Consider the following 7,404-nt stretch of genomic DNA (forward strand, 5'->3'; position numbering starts at 1 on the left):
ATAGTTTTTTGTGCTCTGAACCTTAGCTATATCATGGCATTTACAAACTCCCCAATTCCTAGAGGTGCCTGCTATATTTACACTGTTAAAATGGTAACATTAAATATGCAGAAAATAATGACTCACATAAAAATGACCCTGAATGGCTTTTGAAGACTCAAAAGGAGTAACGATACATGAAGTATCACTGGATTATATTTATAGAGACAAATGGAAAGAGAGCTGGGAAGAGAAGGCGCTAAAGAACGATGCAGGGAAGAAAGATGCTCATTGGTTTGCAAAGGCCCATTTCTTATGCCTCTGTGAGGGAATGGAAACTAGAAAGTCTCAAGATAGTGTACCACCCATGTGATTTATACAAGCATAAGAGCTCTAATTCTCTGAATGATATGCAGAGTAAGTTCCATCATCTGAGAGCAAAGGATTATTGGTAAAGATTTAGGTTAAACTGCACTTTTAAACACCTGAACATTGACTGATTAAGCCTGTGTCATATTTACAAAGAATGGTTGTTTACCCTGCTCAATAGGATGTAGCTTCACCTTGATTTCCAATGGATAAGGTCATGAACTAAGGTTCTTATATTAGGTGAACTGGGTAGTTTTTTTTTTTTAATTAGGTATTTATTTCATTTACATTTCCAATGCTATCCCAAAAGTCCCCCACCCACACCCACACCCACCCACTCCCACTTCTTGGCCCTAGCATTCCCCTGTACTAAGGCATATAAAGTTTGCAAGAACAATGGGCCTCTCTTTCCACTGATGGCTGACTAGGTCATCTTCTGATACATATGCAGCTAGAGACATGAGCTCTGGGGGGTACTGGTTAGTTCATATGGTTGTTCCACCTATAGGGTTGCAGACCCCTTCAGTTCCTTGGTTACTTTCTCTAGCTTCTCCATTGGGGGCCCTGTGATCCATCCAATAACTGACTCTGAGCATCCACTTCTGTGTTTGCTAGGCCCAGGCATAGTATCACAAGAGACAGCTATATCTGGGTCCTTTCAGCAAAATCTTGTTAGTGTATGCAATGGTATCAACGTTTGGAAGCTGATTATGGGATGGATCCCCGGATATGGCAGTCTCTAGATGGTCCATCCTTTTGTCTCAGCTCCAAACTTTGTCTCTGTAACTCCAAAAGTTGTCAGTATTTAATAGACATTTCCGTACAAGCCCTGCTTCTCTATAATTTATCAGTCCATCTTCTTAGTATCCATGCATGGGTTTATCAGTAATTGGTCATGTTTCCAAAATCAACAAAATTAAGATAAAAGTTATCATTTGTTTGTTTTTTCTGTTTCAGGTGGAATCTTCCCAGTAACTCCTAAATTTTATACACTAAATCCTTTGGATACTCTGGTCCTAATATCTGAATTAATTGAATCACTACTACATTTTTCATTTACTAATCATACTAGACTCTATTTTGTACAAAATGAGCAAATCTATTCTTAAATAACTTAAACTACAAAATAACTAAATACGTGTTTATTTTACTTAATAACCATATTTTAGAGATACTTGAGAATCTGTTTCCCAAGATCTAAGTGTTAAGAATTAAAAATCAAATACCTGTATTGTCATTGACTTCTTCAATTAATGGAAAGTTCCTTATCTGAAACCTTATTTCTTAAATTCTAATACTTAATTCATGAAAAAAAAAGTGCATGTGCCTCTGGGTTGGACCCTTTGGAATTGTAGACGAAAGCTGAGAGGAAAGATGTAATGGATTCTTGAAATAGGCATGTTGGTACATGTCACTTGATATTTATTCCTCACTCAGTGAATATTCTGGCAGACACATTAGTCCAGTATCCCCAAACTAATATCATTCAGTGAACTGACTGGTATGCAAAGATCAAGACCTCTTGGAGCAGAATATGTCCTCAGCCTAAATTATACAAGTGTCAGCGAGTCTGTGAGATAATCTTACAACATCACTAAATATTTCATAATTGTAAAGTTATAAATGAAATATTTAAGATACAGGACTTTGTTATTTTTAGCACATAATATGCAAGAACATTTACATTTTGATAGCAACAAAAGAAATAACATAGTTGCATCCTTCACTCAATCAGAAAGAGGGAGTGGGATTAAAAATGTGGTTTTTGGTGAATCTCTTTTCTAACCTCAAAAAACAGGAAATGTTGGGTAATTTTTTTCAGAGAACTTGAAAATCATTTTTCAATTCCCAAATGCAGATGAGGTACATTTAAAACAAAGCTATTGCTACTGTTCAACAGCTGTGAATAAATAATGTCTTTGAAGCTAAGCTACACATGCTCTGCCCTCCTGTGGCTTTGTGAGCACATAAAGCATCAGGTTCAGAGAAGCCTTATGCCTGTCCGCCTGTGGGAACTTGTTCTTGTTCATGCTTGCTATTTTTATTTTTATTACTTGTATATACATTTTAAGATTTATACATGTATACACATATTTATGCATGAATACCTGTTCACATTTATATATAATGTATATATAAATTTGTATATGTCATATAGGTATATGTATACAAAAACAGATACAGTAACTTAATACATACACACATATACACATACTGTTTATATTGAAGTATAATAAACTATGAGGGAAATGTATAAATCTATTTTCTCCTCCAAAACCAATAGCAAACTAACAGTTGATTATTCTACTGCAAAGTACAGAATTCAATGGTGATGAAAAAATCAATAAAATTAAATCCAGTCCAAACTAAGCAAATGTATTTTGTTCTGAGAGACAAAGAACTGGTTATGTTGATGCTTTAAATTCAGCAAAATAAGAAGTGATCAGCAAAGATCCTTATATCCAGAGGCTGTAGACATTTCTCTCTGATGTCTGTCTTGGTCTTGGTGCTTCTCTTCAATTCTCACATTCTCTTTTTCTATTCTAAGAGTAATCTTCAAATCTTTTTATATTATTATTAGATACTCTTTTTAAGGGAGCATTACATTTATTCTTTTTATTAGATATTTAGTTTATTTACATTTCAAATGGTGTCCACTTTCCTTGTTTCCACTCTGAAAAGCCCCATCCCCTACTCCATCTATACCTGCTTCCTGGCCCTGGCATTCCCCTACCCTGGGGAGTAGAGCCTTTATAGGACCTGCTAGATACTCTTTTTTTTTTTTTTTTTTTTTAGGATTTTTAAAATATTTTTTATTACATATTTTCCTCAATTACATTTCCAATGCTAACTCAAAAGTCCCCCATACCCTCCCCCCCCCACTTCCCTACCCACCCATTCCCATTTTTGGCCCTGGTGTTCCCCTGTACTGGGGCATATAAAGTTTGCGTGTCCAATGGGCCTCTCTGTCCAGTGATGGCCGACTAGGCCATCTTTTGATACATATGCAGCTAGAGTCAAGAGCTCCGGAATACTGGTTACTTCATAATGTTGTTGCACCTACAGGGTGCAGATCTCTTTAGCAAGGAAAGCCATTCCATGTGCAAGGCATTCTGAGCCATAACAAATTGATATCATAATGCTCACAGCATCAGGCCAAACAGAAACATACAGAGCCAATAAAGGCTAAGACGCCTTCATCTACGTTCTTCATCTATGGAAGGTAGAACAGAACACGTCTTGTAAATTTTTTTAGCATAAACATTTTTTTTCAGTTTTTAAAACCTATTAGCAACATTAAACATGATAGAAGTAGAAAAAATCTCTTATGAAGTCCTCTATGAAAGGAAATTGTGACAAATTCCTGATGAGACAGAAACCTTTCCATCTCCAAGGGAAACTATGCAGCATAACTGTGGCTTCATGGAATGAATTGGGAAGTATTCCTTCTGTTTCTATTTTGTTAAATAGTTTGAAGACTATTGGTATTCGGTCTTCTTTGAAGGTCTGATAGAACTCTGCACTAAATTATCTGGTCCTGAGCTTTCTTTGGTTGGGAGACTTTTAATGACTGCTTCTATGGGATATTATGGGACTGTCTAGGTGATTTATCTGATCTTGATATTACTTTATTATTTGGTATCTGTCTAGAAAATTGTCCATTTCATCTAGGTTTTCCATTTTTGTTGAGTATAGGCTTTTGTAGTAGGATCTGATGATTTTTTAAAAATTTCCTCAGTTTCTGTTGTTATATCTCCCTTTTCTTTCTTTTTTTAATTATATATTTTCTTTATATACATTTCAAATTTCAAATGCTATCTCAAAAGTTCCCTATACCCTCCCTACGCCCAGCTCCCCTACCAAGGATCCATCCCATAATCAGCCACCAAACCCAGACACTATTGCATATGCCAGCAAGATTTTGATGAAGGGACCCTGGTATAGCTGTCTCATATGAGGCTATCCCAGTGCCTGGCAAATACAGAAGTGGATGTTCACAGTCATCTATAAGATGGAACACAGGGCCCCCAATGGAGAAGCTAGAGAAAGCACCCAAGGAACTGAAGGGGTCTGCAACCCTATAGGTGGAACAGCAATATATCTCCCTGTTCATTTCTGATTTTTTTTTTTTTTTATTTTGGATACTGTCTTTGTGCCATCTGGGTAGTCTGGCTAAGGCTTTATCTGTCTTGTTGGTTTTCTCAAAGAACCTGATTTTGTTGATTCTTTGTATAGTTCTTTTTTTTTTTTTTTTTCTACTTGGTTGATTTCAGCTCTGAGTTTGATTATTTCCTCTTGGGTGTATTTGCTTCTTTTTGTTCTAGAGCTTCCCAATATTTTGTTAAGCTGTTAGTGCATGCTCTCTCCAGTTTCTTTTTTAAAAATAGTTTTTTAAACATTTTATTCACTTCACACATTTTACTTATATTTATCTTTAATATAGATATTTTATTGCAATGTACCATCTAATTGTCTCCATCTAAAATTCTTTAAATAAATAACAGAATTTTTTTGAGTAAATAATTTGACATCTAAAATGACAAAGCCATAAATCAATAAGTAATTGAATTGAATGGTTAGTAGGAAAAAAGGTCTAATTTTATTATAAAATATATAATCTTGGTTTCTATCAGATGCCAATAAAGGGCTGCGGAGATGTCTCAGTAGAGAACTTGTAAAGTACACATAAAGTCCTGGGCTCCACCCCCTTGTATTGTATAAGCTAGGTATTATGGTGAAAGCCTGTAATCCCGTACCTCAGGAGGTAGAGGCAGAAGGAAATGGTCATTTAACAACTTTCCAACCATATAAAATCCTCCTTCAAAAACTGAAAAGTAAATTCAAAGACACTTTGTTATTTCCCCTTTTTCAAAAGGGTTTTGCCACATAGGACAAACTAGCCTCAGAGTCTCAGCAATCTCAGCCTCCCATGTCTGGGATTGCAGGAATGAGTCTGATCTGAAGGTGACATGTTTATGAAGAGTTCTGTTGATTCTGTTAGTAGCCAACTCTCTGGAATAACTGATTGTATTATTTATGGTTATTACTAACTTAAAAATTATATCCAGTATCCTAGGTAAAGTGGATTAATTATAAAGTATTAGGATTTTTTTTTTTTTTAGAAAAACAGATGTTAAGCTTCAGCATTAGTAAAACTTATTCTACCAGACTCAAAGGTGATGATAATGAATCTTTCAGATAACACAGTGACTAGACTACTCTGTATTTGCACAATGGAAGATGCCATGGGTGAGTTTATTTCAACTTCTTATTAAGGCTCTAAATAACCCTGTTGAGATGGTGACAGTCCTGGGAAGCCTGACAGGTCATCTTGTAGCAGAAGCTAGACACAAACCCTTACTAGGACACCTGCTGTACCACATACAGCAGCTCTTACTTCAGGACTAGATACCCACAGTATAGAAACAACAATACATGAAACATTGTGAATGAAAAGCATGTGTTTCTCACTTGCTTACTGTAGTCACAGGTGAAGTCTGGGAAAAATTGTCATCTTCAGCTTGGGAACTATTAAATTCAGAATCCTGAAAATGCTTTCTAATCTTTAATCACTTTAGATGGCTGCTCTGAGTATGCGTGGAAACAGGAGTCTTTTTCTGGACCTTCAGAAGTGCTAGCAAAGGCATGTTTTAGGGAATGGATCTGCAGTTCACTAGATTGAGTGTCTTTCATTCCAGGTTCATATCCTCATACAGCGGCAAGACTATGTTCTCCAGAAACAGGTCTTCTGACTTCATATTGAGAAATGTCTGAAACTTTAAAAGCCTCTCTCTGTAATTCTGGGGTGACTAGTATTTGCTGATGACAGTGACCCACATCTTCAACTTCCCATAGAAGTTCATGATCTTCTGGATATGTTTCAAAGTATTGTTTGGAAGGTATATGCATGAGAGAAGACAGTAGATACCATAAGGTGAGTGCATCTTCTGTAAAGGCATCAACAAAATCTTCCAGCATTTGAAGCCCCAAATCCTTTCCTCTATATATCTTCCTTATAAGCATTGTATTAAGAACTGGAAGTTGGTAATTCTGAGTAAGAAATGAGGCACATAAGCTTCTTGTAGGCTTACCTGAATAAAACCCAACGACCTCTCCTTTCTTCCATAGAATGTTAGCATAGTTGGCACTGCTATGACAAAGGAGTGGGATTTCATTTCTCTCCATTTCCTGTTTTCTATAAATAATTTGATTGAGAACATACAGAACCACTTTCTCCAAGAGTGCTCTCCTGCTTCAGCCTCGCTCTAGAATATTCAGATGTTTTCATAATATCATCAGTGCCCTACCATTGACCAACCACGTAAAGTGCCAGAGTTGTAAGGGAATCCTCAGGTGCAAAGAGATCAAGAAATTTCTGAGTCTGATTACCACCACAGAGAGCTACAAAGCTCACATTTGTCAAGCTAACTGGAATCATAATATGGAGACTAGAACAGCACTCTGGATTTTCAAGGTTGCCAGACCTTAAGTTGGAATGGTAATCCTCAGCAGAATTTTCCAGTTCCTCCTGTGTATATTTATCCAGCAAATCCACAGGGAATGCCATTCTCTCAGCCACACCGTAGGGGTCCAAAGGCAGAGCAAGAATGACTGAGTAGCATGAACAGCTCTTCAGAATCATGCAGCTACTATCCCTCAACTGGATTGATGCCAGCCAGAGCCCAGTTTCTTTTGGGGAGGAGTTTTCCTCTTAGTACTGCTTTCATTGTGTCCCATAAGTTTGGGTTTGTTGTGATTTCAAATCTTAACTTAGCAAAAATATGATAAACAACCTCAGCAAAGTGTCTGGGTATAAAATTAAACAAATCAGTAGCCTTTCTTTTAAAAAAATGATAAAGAAATTAGGGAACCAACTACCTTCACAAGAGCCATAAATAGTATAAAATGTCTTGAAGTAACTCTTTTTTTTTAATTTTATTTTTTATTACATCTTTTCCTCAATTACATTTCCAATGCTATCCCAAAATACCCTTCCCCCCACTTCCCTACCCACCCATTCCCAGTTTTTTTTTTTTTTTTTTTTTTTTTTTTTTT

General features: G+C 36.3%; 1 protein-coding gene and 1 pseudogene across 2 annotated transcripts in view; both read right to left on the minus strand.

The window, feature by feature from the left end:
• The window catches only part of Naaladl2 (N-acetylated alpha-linked acidic dipeptidase like 2), a 1,234,236-nt gene that overhangs the window by 21,213 nt on the left and 1,205,619 nt on the right, over window positions 1-7,404 (minus strand). The window lies entirely within an intron of this gene.
• Window positions 5,754-7,119, minus strand: LOC110290959 (annotated as a pseudogene).

This window comes from Mus caroli, chromosome 3, assembly GCF_900094665.2.
Source record: "Mus caroli chromosome 3, CAROLI_EIJ_v1.1, whole genome shotgun sequence".
In the NCBI taxonomy this organism is placed as follows: Eukaryota; Metazoa; Chordata; class Mammalia; order Rodentia; family Muridae; genus Mus; species Mus caroli.